The 19207-nt window shown below is 52.1% G+C and overlaps 1 protein-coding gene across 2 annotated transcripts in view; it reads right to left on the bottom strand.

Moving 5' to 3' along the window:
- TAF1D (TATA-box binding protein associated factor, RNA polymerase I subunit D) overlaps window positions 1-14084 on the bottom strand; it is a 36369-nt gene extending 22285 nt beyond the window's left edge. The window contains exon 1 of one of the 2 annotated variants that reach the window (XR_003858257.1): window positions 13772-14084. The gene's annotated coding sequence lies outside the window, so the exon portion shown is untranslated. The remainder of the gene's footprint in view (window positions 1-13771) is intronic. The other variant, XM_029613030.1, reaches the window with a different exon arrangement.
- Between the last annotated feature and the right edge of the window lie 5123 nt (window positions 14085-19207).

Below are 19207 nucleotides of genomic sequence, written 5' to 3' on the forward strand. Positions count from 1 at the left end.
CTGCTTGCAGGAACTGAAGGATCTGAGGAACCGAAGCCTCAGAGGGACTCGTGTTCAGGCCGGCACACCACAGCTCGAACACCTTCCAGACTCGCACATAGGCTACCGACGTCGAAGTCTTCCGAGAACGCAGCAGTGTTGAGACTACCGCCTCCTGGTAGCCCCGGCGCCGGAGGCGGCGCCTCTCAAAAGCCAGGCCGCAAGACAGAAGAGTTCTGCCTGGTCGAAAAATACCGGGCCTTGGTGAAGGAGGCGGGGGAGATGTCCCAGACGGATGGGTCCGTCGATCACCAGATGGATCAGGTCCGCAAACCAAGGTCGTCTTGGCCACTCCGGGGCGACGAAGATCACCGGTCCCTGGTGGACCTCTACCCGGCGGAGTAGTCTTCCCACAAGTGGCCACGGCGGGAACGCGTAAAGGAGCAGGTTGGCCGGCCACGGGAGTACGAGAGCGTCCACGCCCTCCGCTCCCCGCTCTCTCCGGCGGCTGAAGAACCGGGGAGCCTTGGTGTTTCGTGCGGACGCCATGAGGTCGAGATGGGGGGGTCCCCACCGCCGAACGAGCAGCTGCATCGCCTCGTCGGAGAGGGACCATTCCCCGGGGTCCAAGAGCTGACGGCTGAGGTAATCGGCCTGTATGTTGTCCACGCCCGCGATGTGTGAGGCCGCCAGGCGGGCCAGATGCCGCTCCGCCCACTGCATCAGCATCTCTGTTTCGAGCGCGACCTGCGGACTGCGAGTGCCGCCCTGTCGGTTGATATAGGCCACCGTCGTCGCATTGTCCGATAAGATCCTGACCTCCCGGTTCTGGAGGAGAGGCAGGAAGTGCTGGAGAGCTAATCTGACCGCTCTGGTCTCCAGGAGATTGATGGACCATTTTGATTCCTCCGCGGACCACGTTCCTTGCGTGGCGCTGCGGTCGCAGACCGCTCCCCAGCCTACGAGACTGGCGTCGGTGGTTACCACGACCCAATTTGGCAGATCGAGAGACACGCCGCGGGCCAAATTCTCCGGATTCATCCACCAGGTCAGACTGTTCCGGGCAAACAGCGGCAGGGGAAGGAGCACCTGGTAGTCCTGCGAAAGCGGCTTCCAGCGGGATAGAAGCGCTCTCTGTAGAGGCCTGAGGTGCGCAAATGCCCAAGGGACCATGTCGATGGTGGAACCCATCACCCCTAGGAGCTGCAGGTAGTCCCAGGAGGTGGGAACCGATAACGCAGAAAACCGTTGTATGTGTTCCCGCAGGGCTTGCGCCTTGTCCTGACGTAGAAAAACCGCGCCCACACGGGTGTCGAAGGTCGCCCCCAGGAAATCCAAGCGCTGCGAGGGCACCAGGGAGCTCTTGGAAAAGTTCACCACCCATCCTAGGGACTGTAGAAACTCTATGACTCTGGCCACGGCCTCCTGTCCATGCCGAAAAGACTTCGCTCGAATGAGCCAATCGTCCAGGTAAGGATGAACTAGGATCCCCTCCTTCCGCAAGGCAGCCGCTACCACCACCATGATCTTGGTGAAAGTGCGCGGAGCCGTTGCCAGCCCGAACGGGAGAGCCACGAACTGGAAATGTTGATCCAGGATCTTGAACCGTAGCAGACAATGATGCTCCCGGCGAATGGGGATGTGGAGGTAGGCCTCCGTCAGGTCCAAGGAGGCCAGGAATTCCCCGCGATGCACCGCCGCGATCACGGACCGCAGCGTTTCCATGCGGAACCGAACCACCCGGAGTGATTTGTTGACTTCCTTCAAGTCCAGAATGGGCCGGTAGGAACCGTCCTTCTTTGGCACCACGAAGTAGATGGAATAATGGCCCGAGCCCACCTCTCCGAAGGGCACGGGCGCAATGGCGCCTATCTCCCAAAGTCTGTCCAGGGTCAACTGCACCGCCTGTCGCTTGGTGTCCGAGCCGCAAGGGGAGAATATGAACCGTCCCTTTGGAGCGCGGACAAACTCCAACGCGTAACCTTGTCCGATGGTGTCCAAAACCCACTGATCCGAGGTGATTCGCGCCCACTCCTCGTAGAAGAACGCCAGTCGCCCCCCGATCCTGGGGACGGCGGAGTGGGCGAGCTGAACATCATTGCGAGGACTTGGGAGGGGGTTGCCCAGCTGCGGGGGCGGGACGCGCGGGGCGGCGCCCGCGAAAGGAGCGAGACCAGGGCTGAGACCTGGGGGCAGAGGGCCTGGTTGCCGCCGGTCTGTAGTTCCGGTAGCGCCGTTGCGCCCTGGCTCTGGTCCGCGAGGACGGAAAAACCCTGGTGGAGCGATACCTGTCTTCCGGCAGGCGATGAACCGCATTTTCCCCCAGCGTCTTGATGATTTGATCCAAGTCCTCCCCGAACAGGAACTTGCCCCTGAATGGCAGGGAGCCCAGGCTCGACTTGGGAGGATGTGTCCGCCGCCCAGTTGCGAAGCCATAGGAGGCGCCGTGCCGCTACCACCGAGGCCATGGAGCGGGCGAGGACCCGAAACAGGTCATAGGAGGCGTCAGCCCCATATGCAACCGCCGCTTCCAGTCTATCCGCCTGGGCGGCCTCCCCGGCCGGTAGGACCTGAGAGGTGAGCAGTTGTTGAACCCAGAGAAGGCTGGCCCGCTGGACCAGCGAGCTACACATCACAGCCCGCAATCCTACCGCGGAGACCTCGAAGACCCGCTTGAGGAAGACTTCCAACTTGCGATCTTGTGCGTCTCGTAAGGCCGCACCCCCTGTCACTGGGATGGTAGTCCTCTTCGTGACCGCTGTCACCGCGGAGTCCACTTTCGGTACCTTGATGAGATCGAGAAAATCGTCCGGCAGCGGGTAGAGCCGCTCCATGGTCCGGCTGCCCTTGAAGGAAGCTTCCGGGGCATCCCACTCCCCGGTGAGAAGCTGAAGGAAAGAATCATGAATGGGAAAAGCCCGAGCCCTCGGCCTCCGGGCTGCCAAGACCGGATCCCCCTTCCTTGAGGAAGTGACCACAGCGGGCGCTACGGGCGCGGGCGGCTCCGGTGGTGGATCGAGGTCCAACTCCTTAATAACCTGTGGCAGGAGGTCCTCCAGCTCTTCCCTCTGGAACAGACGCAGCGTGTGCGGATCATCACCTTCTGAAGTGGAATCCCCTTGACCCGGGTCTGCCGGATCCGATCCAGGGGAACCTGGTCCTGTGCCCGCAGTCCCCGAGCTCCCCGGGAGCCGGGCGCGAGCGGGGGGGAAGGGGGCCCCCACACCCGCCGGAGCGGGGGGGGCCGGGGGGGGCAGAGGGGCCCCCACAGGTAGGGAGGGCCGCGGTATCTTGTGTGGGGGAGGTCCCGTGGGAGGCTCAAGGCTCTGCAGATATGCCGTGTGCAGCAAAAGGATAAACTCTGGGGAAAGCCCTTGTCTACCGGAGGGGGGCTCCGAGGGGGGGGCCCCCGGCGGGACTGCCTCCAGGTCCGGTTCCGGGAGTAAATGTGGCGGGGACTCCCCCCCATCCCCGGTCCCAAGCGCCGTCTGTTCCCCTTCAGGGGGTGCAGAGTGTAAAATGGCCGCCGTTCCCGCCAAGAATGGGGGAGGGGCCGGCCCCCGCCGCCCGGGCAAACCTGTTAGACGCGGGAAATCGATGAGGGGCCGCAAGGTGCCCTCCCCCCCGGGGAGACACCTCGCACAGATGCCCTCCCTCGAAATCCGCGATCCCAGCTCGCCGCAAGCAGAGCAGCGCTCTGGCCGCGGCATCGGAGCTGAGAAGGAAACAGGGCCGGCAGATTAAACCACCCGGCAGAGCCTCGGGGGGGGCCGAGAACGGGAGCGCCGCTGCGGGAGGGGGCCCGACGGCCTGCACAACCCGAATAGGAAGAAGAAAAACGGCGCCGCGGGGGGGCCTCCTGGCCGCACAACCCGAAGAGGAAGCAAAACGGCACCGCGGGGGGGCCTCCTGGCCGCGCGTACCCGCCGACGCCGCTCTCCCTGCCTGCCTCTGCAGCCCACGAGGAGCCGCGAAAATGGCCGCGGGCAAGGGAGAGAAACGCGGAGGGGCCAGTCCTACAGGCCTCCGCGAGCCCCTCCGTCGAAGATCAGCTGCAAGCAAGGAGAAAAGTAAAGGAAAACGACACTCACTTACCCCGCTCGCAAGGAGAGAAGAAGAAGAGAGCAAAACAAAACCCTGAGGGAAGCCACGCCTCCCAATTAGAGCCCTCTAACTTTTTTTTTTTTTTTTTGTAACAAACTTGATCCAAAAAAGAAGTAGGCAGAGAGAAAAACCAAATCAGAGAAGAAATACAAGAAATGCCTGAGTAATCGGGAGCAACCCGGATTCACTACTCGCATCTGCTGGAGTCAGAAGATACTGAACTCCTGCGGAGGGGGTAGTAGCACTCATGGTGACGCCCCCTCAAGGCTTTGGCTGACTCCATCTGCTGGATTGGGGACATAACCCACTGTCTGGACTGATCCAGGTACGTACAGGGAACACTTGATTAATAAATAGAAGCAGCATCATGCTAGGTCAGACCAAAGATTTATTAAACCCTGTATCCTGTCTCTAACAGCGGCCAGTCCGGATCTCTAGTAAGTACCCGGCAGGCTCCAAAAGTTTCTTGATGTCCATTCCCAGCGACAAGTGGTGGCTTTCCTACCCTGGAAAAAGCTGTGAAAATCTCATCAAGATACAAAAAAAAAAAAAAAGTGTTTATTTTTCTGTGTTGCATATGGTCTGAGCCCTTCAATCATTATTATACATCCTCTCATGTGAAATAAATCATAAGTAAAAAAGAAAGGGGATTTTAAGTTTTGGGGTTTTTTTTAGATTTTGAGCTGTATATTCCTTTTTTTCTTTTTGAGGTCTATGATTAGACATTTGGATATTTTGAATAACACCAGATATAAATTAAATGAGAGCCCCATTTTATAAGCTTTTATGCTATCAATTTCCATCTGTTTGATTTCTGCCTTTTATTTTAGAGACAGTTTTTCTATTCGTGAGCCATGATTTCTCTTTAGTGATGTGTGAATCATCTACAGCGAGTGAAAACATATCAATTGGCAGAGAAGCAGTCCACAACATACGAGATATTTGCTACTTTATAGAACTGAATTTTAAAACAGTCTTCCCAAAATCTTGAGCCATTCTGAGTCAGACCAAAGACCATTGAGCCCAGCATCCTGTCTGTCCCGGTCACTAGGAAGTACCCAGCAGATCATTCCTTGTTGTTCAATCCCCTGGATAAGCAGTGGCTTCCTAACTCTGCCTGGCTAATAATGGTCTATGAATATTTCCTCCAGGAACTTCTCCAAAGCTCTTTTAAACCCAGCTATGCTAGATGCCTTCACCATGTCCTCCAGCAAAAAAATTCCACAGCTTGATTGTATGATGGGTGAAAAAATACTCTTTGATTTGTTTTAAGTCTGCTGGTTAGTTTCCCCCTAGCCTTAACATTATTTGAAAGAGTAAATAACTGTTCCCTATTTACCTGTTCCACCTCCTCATGATTTTAGAAACCTCTATCATATCCTCTTCCTAGTTGCCTCTTCTCCAAGCTGAAGAGCTCTAATCCTGTCTTATTAAGGGAGCCACTGCATTTCCTTTTATCATTTCTGTTGCCTCTCTCTGTACTATTTAGAGATAGGGAACCAGACGTGAACATTGCACCACATATATCAATACAATTATAAAATTAGGAGCAGATTTTAAAAGCCTATGTGTGTAAGTCCCAGGGCTTTTTTGAATGGGCAGGACGGGGGCGAGGTGGGAGGCGTGGCCGAGGACTTGGGCGTAACTTCCACAACAAAGGTACTGGGGGGGGGTTCCGGGCTGGGGGACGGAACGGGTAAAACCAGCTGGTCTCTCTGAGGGCTCGGCGCATGCAAAGTGCACTAGAGTGCACCCCCTTGCACGCACCGACCCGAAATAAAATCGGGCGTACATTTGTGCACTCCGGGTAATGCGCACAAATGTACGCCATGCGCCTATGTTTTAAAATCCAGCCCCAAATGCTTAAAATAAAGGCATTATGATAATCTCTGTTTTATTTTCCATTCCTTATTCCTAAAATTGTATTTGTTTTTATGACAGATGCACACCGAGCTGAGGATATCAATATGTTGTCTACAATGAGTCCAAAATCCTTTTCCTGGGTGGCAGCTCCTAATTTGGAAGCCAGCATTGTGTACCTACACTTAGGATTGTTTTCCTCTATATGCATCACTTTGCACTTGTCCCCATTAAATTTAATCTGCCATTTATATGTCCAGCCCCCCTGTCTTCAAAATCCTTATGTAGTTCCTCACAATGTGCTTGTGTTTTAACACCTATAAATAATTGTATACCACTTGGAAATGTTATCACCTCACTCACTGCTCTCGTTTCCAGATTATTTATGACTATTAAACCAATTCCAGGACAGATCTCTGGAGCATCCTCCACTAAGAAAAGTGACTATTTAGTCCTAATCTCTGTTTCCTATTTTTTTTTAAACAATTACCAATCCACAACAGGAAACTGCTCCTATCCCATTTCTTTTTAATTTCTAGAGACTGTCAAATGAAACTCCAGATGCAATATAGAGCAGCTCACCTTAACCAAATGTTTATTAAACTGTCAAAAAATGTAATAGATTGATAAAACTATGTTGGCTCATCTCCATTAAGCCATGTCCTGGGGGAATTCTGCGCAAAAACATTTAAAATTCTGCACATAAAAAAATATAAATTCTGTGCACAAAAACTTAAAATTCTGCAAACTTTATATTGGTCAAAATAACACAATTTATATGACGGTCCTTAAGTAATTACATTTTAAATACAGAAAAAAGTTATTTGTTAAGAGATGCAGAATGGAGAGATTACTTACCTGATAATCTCGTTTTCCTTAGTGTAGACAGATGGACTCAGAACAAGTGGGTATAGTGTGCTCGTGCTAGCAGTTGGAGACGGATCTGACGTCAGCACGTGGTACAATATACCCCTGCAGGAAGTGCAGACGCTCAGTAATCTTTCTTGCAAAGCTTTCTGTATATATGTATGACTGACTGATTGATCAACTTGATATGATTGACCTGACCGATTGACAGTAGCTGGAGAACGCCAGTGTTCTCAACCGGAAGGCGTCGACACCCGGCAGGGTGGATGCCCTATGTAAGGAAAACATGGCTTACCTTGGATCGGTGAATTCCCATGTATGTCGGCAGCCGGGCGGGATGCTGAGTCCATCTGTCTACACTAAGGAAAACGAGATTATCAGGTAAGTAATCTCAACATTTCCTAGCGTGTAGCCAGATGGACTCAGAACAAGTGGGATGTATAAAAGCTACTCCAGGACTGGGTGGGAGGCTGCCCGAGGTGCGCTTAGAACTGCCCTTGCGACTGCGGAGTCCTCTCTGGCCTGAACGTCCAGACGGTAGAATCTGGAGAAGGTATGGATGGAGGACCATGTTGCTGCCTTACATATCTCGGCAGGTGACAGCATTCTAGTTTCTGCCCATGAGGCCGCTTGTGCTCTGGTAGAGTGGGCCTTGACCCGTAGAGGTGGTAGTTTCCCCGCTTCTACGTAGGCCGCCGTTATAACTTCTTTGATCCAGCGGGCAATAGTTGCCCGTGAAGCTGCTTCTTCCCATTGTGAAGGACGAACAGGTGGTCCGTCTTTCGTACCGCTTCCGACATTGCCAGATATCTGGACAGTATCCTGCCGATGTCGAGATGGCGCAGTATTCGACCATCCTCAGACTTCTCCAACCCTTCCGTGGTTGGTAAGGAAATGGATTGGTTGAGGTGGAAGTGTGAGACTACTTTGGGTAAGAAGGAGGGAACCGTGCAAAGATGGATAGTCCCTGGGGTGATTCTGAGAAATGGATCCCTGCAGGACAGTGCTTGTAGCTCAGAGATGCGGCGTGCCGAGCATACCGCCAGTAAGAACACCATCTTCAAGGTTAGTAAACTGAAGAGACAGGCCCCGGAGGGGTCTGAAGGTGGATCCCGCTAGGAATTCCAAAACTAGGTGAAGGTTCCACAGGGGCACTGGCCACTTCAGTGGCGGACGAATGTGTTTGACTCCCTTCAGGAAACGTGAAACGTCTGGGTGTGTGGCAATGCTGTTGCTGTCACTCCTGGGGCCGTAGCAGGATAGCGCTGCTACCTGGACCTTGATTGAATTGAGGGACAGACCCTTCTGAAGTCCATCTTGCAGGAAATCCAAAATGATGGGAATCTTCGCTGCATGTGGATTGGTGCTGCGAGTTTCGCACCAAGCTTCAAATACTCTCCAGATCCTTATATACGTTAGTGATGTGGAGAACTTGCGTGCTCGGAGGAGTGTATCTATTACCGCCCCCGAGTATCCCCTCTTCTTCAGTCGAGCCCTCTCAATGGCCAGACCGTAAGAGAGAATTGAGCTGGATCCTCGTGGAGGATGGGACCTTGCTGCAGCAGGTCCCTGAGAGGGGGCAGGGTTAGAGGCTCCCCTGCCAGTAGTCTTCTCATGTTCGCGTACCAGGGTCTTCTTGGCCAGTCCTGGGCCACTAGAAGAACTAGGCCTCTGTGCCGCTGAATCTTGTGTAGAATGGCACCCAACAGGGGCCATGGAGGAAAGGCATATAGCAGGATCCCCTGAGGCCACAGCTGAACCAGTGCGTCGATCCCGTGGGACAACGGATCTCGCCTGCGACTGAAGTACCTGGGTACTTGAGCGTTGGACCTGTTTGCTAGTAGGTCCATGCCCGGAGTCCCCCATCAGTCCACAATCATCTGGAAGGCTGTGGGGGACAGTTGCCATTCCCCCGGATTTAAGCTTTCTCTGCTGAGGAAGTCTGCCGTGGTGTTGTCCTTCCCGGCAATGTGGACGGCGGAGATGTCCTGGAGATTTGCTTCCGCCCAGGCCATCAGGGGGGCTATTTCTAAGGATACCTGTTGGCTTCTGGTTCTGCCCTGCCGGTTGATGTATGCCACCGTGGTGGCGTTATCCGACATCACTCTGACTGCTCTGTTTCGGAGCCTGTGGGCAAATCGTAGGCAGGCTAACCGGACTGCCCGCGCCTCTAGTCGGTTGATGTTCCACCCCGACTCTTCTCTGTTCCACCGTCCTTGGGCGGTGAGCTCTTCGCAGTGTGCTCCCCATCCGCTCAGGCTGGCATCTGTAGTGATCAGGGTCCAAGTTGGGGAGGACATCTTTGACCCCCGGCTCGTGTGGCCGGGCCGTAACCACCACCGTAGCTGGTTCCGCACTCTGGCCAGTAGAGGGAGATGCACAGTGTAGTTCTGTAATCGTGGGCTCTATTGAGAGAGGAGGGAGCGTTGTAACTGTCTCATATGGGCACGTGCCCATGGTACCACTTCCAGAGTGGATGCCATTAGACCGAGGACCTGCAGGTAATCCCAAGCTGTGGGTCGAGTGGCGCTCAGCAGGGTTCGTAGACGATCCTGGAGTTTTGATCTCCTCTTGGACGTCAGGCTGACTGTCTGCCTGGGTGTCGAATCGGACTCCTAGGTATTCCAGTTACTGGGAAGGCTGTAGGGAACTCTTGTTTGGGTTGACCACCCATCCTAGGCTTTCCAGAAGAGACACAACTCTGTTGGTTGCTGATCAGCCAATCGTCCAGGTAGGGATGGACAAGGATTCCTTCCTTCCTGAGTGCCGCCGCCGCCACCACTACTATCACCTTGGTAAAGTTCCGCGGCGCAGTGGCTAACCCGAAAGGTAAAGCCCGGAACTGGAAGTGCTGCTTCAGGACTTTGAAGCGCAAGTAGCGCTGGTGATCCCGATGAACTGGGATATGCAGGTAGGCCTCGGACAGGTCCAGGTACATGAGAAATTCTCCTGGCTGTACTGCGCTTCTGACGGACTGCAGGGTTTCCATGCGAAATCTCGGAACCCTTAAGTATTGGTTGACTGACTTGAGGTCCAGAACGGGCCTGAAAGTGCTCTCTTTCTTGGGTACGATGAAATAAATGGAATAGTGCCCAGAATTTATCTCCCAGGCAGGCACTGGGAGTATGGCCTTTAGGGACAGTAGCCTCAGCAAGGTAGTTTCCAGTGCCGCTCTCTTGAGGGGTGAACATGGAGATTCCACAAACCTGTCTGGAGGGATGCGAAGGAAATCCAGGTAATACCCTTCTCAGATAATGGCGAGGACCCACTGGTCTGAAGTAATCTCGACCCATCTGTGGTAGAATAGGGCTAGCCTGCCCCCTATGGCTACCTCCCCTGGATGGGTCGGCTGATTCTCATTGTGGGGTGCGGCCAGGACCTGAACCTGAGCCGGTTCCCCTCTTGTTGTGTCTGGTCCGAAAGGACTGATTCCTGGCCTGAGAACGAGGTGCTTGATAGTTATTCCTGTAAGGATGGAAGCGTTGGGAGCTTCTACCTCTGGATGGTCTATGAAAAGTACGTTGGTTCCTCCTTGACCTGTCTTCTGGAAGACGGGGTAATGGAGAGGCGCCCCATCTGTTAGCCAGTGTCTCTAGGTCGCTGCCGAACAGGAGGGATCCCTTAAAGGGCATTCTCGTAAGGCGAGTCTTGGAAGAAGAGTCCGCCGACCAATTTCTTAGCCAGAGCTGTCTCCTGGCTGCGACTGAGGATGATACTCCCTTGGCTGCCGTACGAATTAAATCGGAGGCAGCGTCAGTGAGGAACGAGAGAGCTGATTCCATGTCTTCTCCTGGGGCGTTGTTCCTGACTTGTGATAAACAGGAACGCGTCACCACTGTGCAGCAGGCCGCAATTCGTAGGGACATGGTTGCTACCTCAAAGATCTGTTTCAGGATGGCGTCCAAGCGTCGGTCATGCGTATCCTTGAGGGCCGCCCCTCCCTCCACCGGAATGGTGGTGTGCTTCACAATTGCGCTAACTATGGCGTCTACCTTAGGGCACGCCAGCAGCTCCTTGGTTGCCGGGTCCAGGGGGTACATGCCAGACAAGGCCCGACCCCCTTTGAATGAGGTCTCCGGCGCATTCCACTCCAGATCGATTAGCTGTTATGCTGCTTGTAGGAGGGGAAAATGGTGGGCCGTTTGACGAAGGCCCTCTAGCAGGGGGTTCATTCTAGGTTCCCCCGGGGTGCCTTGGCCTGGGATAGCCAGCTCCGACAGGCATTGAGAGACCAGGTCTGGGAGATCCTCCTTAGGAAAGAAGCGTCTCATGGTTCGATACGGCTCTATCCCCGAGGGAAGTTCTCCCTCCTCGGGGAGCTCGCCTTCGTCCTCGGAGTAATCCGCATCCCCATAAGTGGGGCTTCCAGGAGGCGGGTGCCCGTGCCTAGACGTAGAAGGCCCAGGGGCAGGATCATCCGGAGTATATGGGCCCATCCGGGGATCAGATTGCATCTGGACAAAGGCGTGAATCCCCTTGAACAATTCCACCCAGGAGAGCGAAGCAGGTTCTACCCTTAGGGGAACCAGGTCTCTCGGGTTTCCCGGCTGCTCAGCTCGGCCGGCCGGATCCGGAGTGTTCCCTGAGGAACTGGCAAGTAACCTGGGCTGAGACCGTCCCTGGCCGGGAACTCCCAGGGCCTCTTCACATTGGGCACATAGGGGAGTCTGCTTCCTCACTCTGTGTAGTTCTCAGGTGGCAGGCAGAGCAAAGGCCTAGAGCTTTTATGCCTGATTCCGGAGGTGCCGCCTCTGAGGACGCATGGGCTCTCATACGCTCCATCGCGTCTATGCTTTCCGAAATTACATGCTTATTAATGTGCGCTTAACAATGTACGCCTATCAATGTGTGACTTATCAACGTGCGCCTATCAGCGCATGGCTTAATACTGTGCGCCTATCAATGTGCGCCTGTTAGCGTGCGACTATCAATATGCGCCTATCAGTGTGCGCCCCACCACCGTTGGTTAAGGTACAAGGCAGACGGTGAACAGGCAGGCAAAATGGCGACCTCGCTCCTCGGAGACCAACAAAGGTAAAAGATATACGCCTTACCTGATCTTCGGCACTTCCCGCCTGCGACCCGGGCAGTCTCCGACTATGGGGGGAGAGGGTAATTACCGCTGCCTCTAGGCCGCGCCCGAACTCGTCTCGCTTGGGGGCCAAGTCCTCACCGCGAATGGATTGGGACCGAGGCGCCTCTCAGCCGCGCCCGAGCCCTTCTCACTCGGGGGCTAGATCCCTGCGGCGATTCGGCCACCTGACCGAGGCTTCTAACCTCCGAGGGACCACGGAAGTCACCTCGGGAAACTCAACTGGGGGAGGGACCCTAGGGTATCACCGCAGGAGTGCGGGGCTCGTCTACAGGATTCTTCTCTCAAATTTAGTCGATAGAATTTGGAAACACGCTCAGCGAGCGTGAGGTAGCTCCAAACTGCTTTGGAGACGGAAATTACTGAGCGTCTGCACTTCCTGCATGTGCTGACGTCAGATCCGTCTCCAACTGCTAGCACAAGCACACTATACCCACTTGTTCTGAGTCCATCTGGGTACACGCTAGGAAATTTTAAATATTTTGAGCAGAATTTCCCTAGAAATTCACTGTAAGTGTCCCTTCCACTCTCTCTCCCTACTCCCCTAGCCACTTTGCCCTCTCAGGTCCCAACTTCTCCACCTGCCAGTATCTCTCCCCTCCACCTCTTGGCTCAACCCCTTCCACTCTATCGCTAGTCCCAGAGTTTGACCCCTTTCTCAGACTGCCCCTAACACAGGTTCCCCTCTGTCCTTCCCTCTCTCACACACATGCTCCCTCTCTCTAATACACATACACACACCCTCATAAAGGCTCCCTCACTCTCTCGCACACACACATTCCCTCATACAGGGTCCTCTCTCTTGCATACACACCCACACAAGCTCCCTTTCTCTCTCACAGGCTACCTATGTCTCTCTCTCACGCACTCCTTCATACAGGCTCTCTCTCACACATACACAATCCCTTCACATAGGCCAGCACCCTCACATACACAGGATCCCTTTTTCATTCATACCAGCTCCCAAGCTCTCACACATGTACACACTCATTCACAATCTCCTCATATAGGCTCCTTCTCTCTCTAGCACCCATACTCAAACACCCCTCTGCTCTCTCTCTCACCCTCCAGGTCACACCCTTGCTCTTTCTCACCCCTGCCCCTCCACTCTCTCACAACCCCCTCCTCACACACACCTCTCTATATACATTCATGCTCACTGGGGTCTTCATCTTTGCCACACGTGGGATGCGTCCCGAGACACGTGGGGGCCTTCATGTTCGCCACCAATGGTGCATGTGCTCCATTTGTGGCACGCTGGGGCCGCCACGAACGGTGCACTGGGTGTCTTCATCTTCGCTGAAAACGATGCACTCCACAGCATGCCAGGGTCTCCTCTGCCATTTTCTGCGCAGAATTTGGCAATTCTGTGCAGAGGGGGAATTAAGCGCAGAATTCCCCCAGGCCTAGTCCAGTTATATGGCCAATAATTTTGTTTTTACAAATAGCTTCTAGCATTTTGCCCAGCATTGTTATCAGGCTCATCAATGCATAGTTTGGGAGGTCGACTGGACGGTGTGTCCAGTCGGCCAAGATAATAAGGTGCCAGGCTCCCAACGGAAGCAGGCCCCCTTCGGGCAGTAAAGATATGAGCTGGGTGGGGTTGGTGGAGAAGGAGGGCGGTGAGTGAAGCAGATAATTGGTTAGGCAAGGGTTAAGGAGAAGGAAGGGGAGGATAGCACGTGCTGCTGGCTGACTTGGCAACTGCTTGGTCGCTTTCTGGGTCTGCCCTGCTTGTTGTTGTTCTGAGTTTAAATTTTCCTTCTCATTTTCTGTTATAATTGTAAGTACTCTTATCCTTTTTCTCCTCCTGTAATTCCTGGTTTCTTTTCTTCTCTGCCGGTTGCTTCTACCTCCCTTCCCTCTTACCGTTCCTGTCATGGAGTCAAAGGAAGCAGCCATAGCTGGGGATTACGTCAGTGAGGAGGGAGGAGCCGAGCTGCCTCCTGGCTGCAGTGCTCCAGTGGTTCCTGTGGCCTCGGTGAGTGCTGGGATTACCCCTCTTCCTCCTGGGGACGTGGCGACGCCCTTCTTCGATATTTCCGTACCTGTACCTACAGATATGCCTGCGCCTCACCCTCAGGCTGCTGGCTCTGAGTTTATTTCGTCGCCTCGTTCTGCTGTGAGGGGAGGGGCGGCCCGAGGCACACACGGCCGTTCTCGTGCTGGGATGGGGGCGGGGCTGGCTCGGGGGCGTTCCTCTGTAGAGACTCCGATGGGGAGGGGGCTTCTGCGAGGAGAGAAACTCTTGTGCAGCACGCCTTGGCTGCCTGAGGGCTTAAATGCTGGACCTGCTGCATCTGTGCAGCTGGCTGAGCAGGGCTCGGCCAGGGGAAAGAGGAGTGCAGTGGATGTGGGTGCGCAGGGGTTGGTCGGTGAGGGTGGATTTCGAGGACGGTGCATGGACTGGGAGGGAGGACCCCCAGCATCACCCCCTCCTTCTGGGCGGGTGACAATCGGTTTGCACCGTTTGGTGATTTCAGGGATGCACCTGGGTGGGGAGAAGGCGTATGGGGGATTGGCGTTGGGGTATGGATTGGATGCGACCTCAGTGGCTGCCCCTCCCAGAGGGTCTGGGTACAGCGGCAGAAGGGAGGGTGGATTCCTAGTGGGGAAGCAGTGTGGGGAGACATACGGCAGGATGGTCTCAGGGAATGGGAGGAGATGGATTTTCTTTGCTGGTGGCGGAGTGCAGCAGCTTCAGCTGAGCCGCAGACTTCTGCAGCCCAGGATGGGCCAGCGGGTCCGGCAATGGGGGAGCTTAATACCCCAGGTGAGTTTACTGTGGGAGATCACAGATCCAGTAGTGGGGTATCAGATAGGGTGGTGGTAGCTGTGAGTGACAGGAAGGGGGGGACTGGACCTGGTGCAAAGAGCCTTCTGAGTTGGAATTGTGTGGACAGGAGACCATCAGATCTGAAGTGCCAAGCTTTTTGAAAAGAAGATATGGCATCGCAAATTTATTGACATCTTTAAATTACTGGAAGGACGCCAAGGCAAGAGGAAGAAAGGCAGAACTTATCGTTTCCCGGGAACGCAACATAAGGTCGCTAGAAATACCCACAATTGGATTCGGGCCAGCCTGCGTCTTGCAAGTGTTATAGGACACTGGGATCCTTCGCAGTATGGTCCTCTGTTGTCTTATTTGGACGGCATCCTAGCAGCTAGCAAGGGTACAAGGATTGGTCGTGGTTGAACTACGATGAAAGGTTTAGAGATAGAAGAAAGAAAACAGATTTATGTCCTGGGGTACTCAGGATGTGAGTTCATGGCTTACGCAAATGGGTTCCAAGGTGTCCTCCGGCGCAATGAGTACGGGTTTTGGCCAGGGTTTAGGGGTCAACCAGCCCTTTCGTGGCGGAGTCCTCACAAGCGGGGCAGGTAAGTCAGGGCAGGGCGGGGGAGACATTTGTTGGCATTTTTAACCGGTCCACATATATAAGAACATAAGAACATAAGAAAATGCCATACTGGGTCAGACCAAGGGTCCATCAAGCCCAGCATCCTGTTTCCAACAGTGGCCAATCCAGGCCATAAGAACCTGGCAAGTACCCAAAAACTAAGTCCATTCCATGTAACCATTGCTAATGGCAGTGGCTATTCTCTAAGTGAACTTAATAGCAGGTAATGGACTTCTCCTCCAAGAACTTATCCAATCCTTTTTTAAACACAGCTATACTAACTGCACTAACCACATTCGCTGGCAACAAATTCCAGAGTTTAATTGTGCGTTGAGTAAAAAAGAACTTTCTCCGATTAGTTTTAAATGTGCCCCATGCTAACTTCATGGAGTGCCCCCTAGTCTTTCTACTATCCGAAAGAGTAAATAACCGATTCACATCTATCCGTTCTAGACCTCTCATGATTTTAAACACCTCTATCATATCCCCCCTCAGTCGTCTCTTCTCCAAGCTGAAAAGTCCTAACCTCTTTAGTCTTTCCTCATAGGGGAGTTGTTCCATTCCCCTTATCATTTTGGTAGCCCTTCTCTGTCCTTCTCCATCGCAATTATATCTTTTTTGAGATGCGGCGACCAGAATTGTACACAGTATTCAAGGTGCGGTCTCACCATGGAGCGATACAGAGGCATTATGACATTTTCCGTTTTATTCACCATTCCTTTTCTAATAATTCCCAACATTCTGTTTGCTTTATTGACTGCCGCAGCACACTGCACCGACGATTTCAGTGTGTTATCCACTATGACACCTAGATCTCTTTCTTGGGTTGTAGCACCTAATATGGAACCCAACATTGTGTAATTATAGCACGGGTTATTTTTCCCTATATGCATCACCTTGCACTTATCCACATTAAATTTCATCTGCCATTTGGATGCCCAATTTTCCAGTCTCACAAGGTCTTCCTGCAATTTATCACAATCTGCTTGTGATTTAACTACTCTGAACAATTTTGTGTCATCTGCAAATTTGATTATCTCACCCGTCGTATTTCTTTCCAAATCATTTATAAATATATTGAACAGTAAGGGTCCCAATACAGATCCCTGAGGTACTCCACTGTCCACTCCCTTCCACTGAGAAAATTGCCCATTTAATCCTACTCTCTGTTTCCTGTCTTTAGCCAGTTTGCAATCCACGAAAGGACATCGCCATCTATCCCATGACTTTTTACTTTTCCTAGAAGCCTCTCATGAGGAACTTTGTCAAACGCCTTCTGAAAATCCAAGTATACTATATCTACCGGTTCACCCTTATCCACATGTTTATTAACTCCTTCAAAAAAGTGAAGCAGATTTGTGAGGCAAGACTTGCCCTGGGTAAAGCCATGCTGACTTTGTTCCATTAAACCATGTCTTTCTATATGTTCTGTGATTTTGATGTTTAGAACACTTTCCATTATTTTTCCTGGCACTGAAGTCAGGCTAACCGGTCTGTAGTTTCCCGGATCGCCCCTTGAGCCCTTTTTAAATATTGGGGTTACATTTGCTATCCTCCAGTTTTCAGGTACAATGGATGATTTTAATGATAAGTTGCAAATTTTTACTAATAGGTCTGAAATTTCATTTTTTAGTTCCTTCAGAACTCTGGGGTGTATACCATCTGGTCCAGGTGATTTACTACTCTTCAGTTTGTCAATCAGGCCTACCACATCTTCTAGGTTCACCGTGATTTGATTCAGTCCATCTGAATCATTACCCATGAAAACCTTCTCCATTACGTTCCATATGTTCCTGGAGTGCAAATTTCGGCATACCTATTCAGACTGTGGAGCCGGGCATGCTGCTACCAAATGTGTCAAGCGGGCAGGAGATGGGTCGTCTGTTATACCCAGTCAAAAAGGGTTGTCCGGGTAACACATTGGAACGGGCATTTACCCCAGTTCGCATTTCATCCTTACTCCCTTGGTTGAAAATGTATCCATTAGTTGAGACAGCTTTGTTACTATTTCGTGGATTTACGGTTGGGTTTTATATTCCTTGTATAGTGCCAGGTTTGATGGGAGTGGAGACAATTGCTCTTCGGCAAGAAGTAAGGTTTTGCGGGGTTTCAGGAAGCAGCGGCAGAATTTTGGTATTCTGTTGTCTTCTGGGAAAACGGAAGATCCTGGTACACGGTTAGTGTTTTGGATATTGAAGTAGATTCTGTTAGAATGATGTCTCGTTTTAATCGGTTGATAAAGTTGAGAGCGTGAGGGGTCTGGTTGATGAGGGGTTGCGTCGAAAAAAGCTGTCTCTTCAGCAGTTTCAGTCCCTGGTCGGTAGTCTCAGCTTTGCATGTAAGGTGATTCCTAGGGGGTGGGTGTTCTTGAGCAGATTATCGAAATGTCGGGAGTGGTCAAACGGAATCACTGTATTCGAGTCACTGCAAAGATTCTGGAGGATTTGAGGATAAAAAAAAACACACAAAAAAAACAAAATCAAAATTTTATATCCAGTTTCAATGATACGTCATTTTGGCAGGAGGACGCATTATCGACCCATGAGCTGGAGTTGTTCACGGATGCTGCGGGTTCTATAGGTTTCGCTGCTTATTTTCATGGGTCTTGGTGCATGGAGTGCTGGCCAGAAGACTGGGTTTGTCAGGGACCACAAGGAACATTACCTTCTTGGAGTTGTTTCCTATTGTGGCAGTTTATGTGTGAGGGGAGCATCTAAGAAACAAGAGAGTAGTTTTTTGGTGTGACAATCTGGGAGTTGTGGAAGTAGTAAACAAAATATCGGCTAAGCACCTCATGGTCTCAGAATTGTTGCGGGAACTCATACTTCAGTGCATGCTGTTCAACGTAACAATATGGTGTCAGCATGTCCCGGGTGTGACTAATAGTGTGGCTGACTCTCTTTCTCGTTCCAAGTGGGACTTGTTTCAGATGCTCGCTTCGGAGGCAGACCTATGTGGAGCTGTGGTACCTCCTTTCCTTTGGAAATTTGGTTCCCAGAAGTCTGGAAGCTGCTGCGAGCATCATTTAGCTCCTGCAGCGTGGAAAGGCTATGAAATGGGGCCAATTCAGTGGTGTCCTTCCTGTATAACTTGGATTGGATGGGAGGTCCTGTGTCTTACTATCTTGTGGCTTTGTTTTTGGAACATGCTCGAGGGGAAAGTTGCTCTGGGGTGGTAGTTAATAGACAACTTGCTAGGTTTTTCCTTTTTATGAAGGCACATGGGTGGGGTTGGTCGGTTTGTGGTACGACGGATTTTGACCAGGTGGGCTAGGGAAGTGATATGGAATAAGGACAAACGCCTTCCCATTACTCATGATATTTTACTGCTATTGTTGGATTTTTTTTGCCAAGGATATGTTTCCCTCAGTATGAAAGCAGCCTTTTTTAGAGTAGCTTTTGTATTTGCGTTTTTGGAGCTTTCAGGGTGAGTGAGCTGGTAGCCCGATTGTCCACAGATCTTGGGTCCTCTGGTTTGTTGATGAGGAATGTAGTGTTCTCTGCTATGTTGGTATGTTGCTACGTATGTTGCTACATTGGTAAAAAAATTAAAACCACTACTACTCTACAGAGACTTCCGCCTGGTTCTACAAGCCATCATACTACCGAAACTGGACTATTGCAATTCGCTCCTTCTCGGCCTCCCCACTTGCACCACCAAACCTCTTCAGATGGTCATGAACGCAATGGCCAGAATTCTTACAAACACCAAAAAAAAGGATCATCTCACCCCCATCCTCCAACACCTACATTGGCTACCAATCAAATACAGAATTCACTTTAAAACCATTATGATGATACACACAAGGCCCTACATAACATCTCTCCTCTCAATTTAACTTTTCAGCTTCACACCTCCAAGAGACTGACAAGAAGTGCGTACAGAAATATGCTATGCACCCAGC

The sequence above is a fragment of the Rhinatrema bivittatum genome, chromosome 8 (assembly GCF_901001135.1).
Source record: "Rhinatrema bivittatum chromosome 8, aRhiBiv1.1, whole genome shotgun sequence".
Classification (NCBI taxonomy): Eukaryota; Metazoa; Chordata; class Amphibia; order Gymnophiona; family Rhinatrematidae; genus Rhinatrema; species Rhinatrema bivittatum.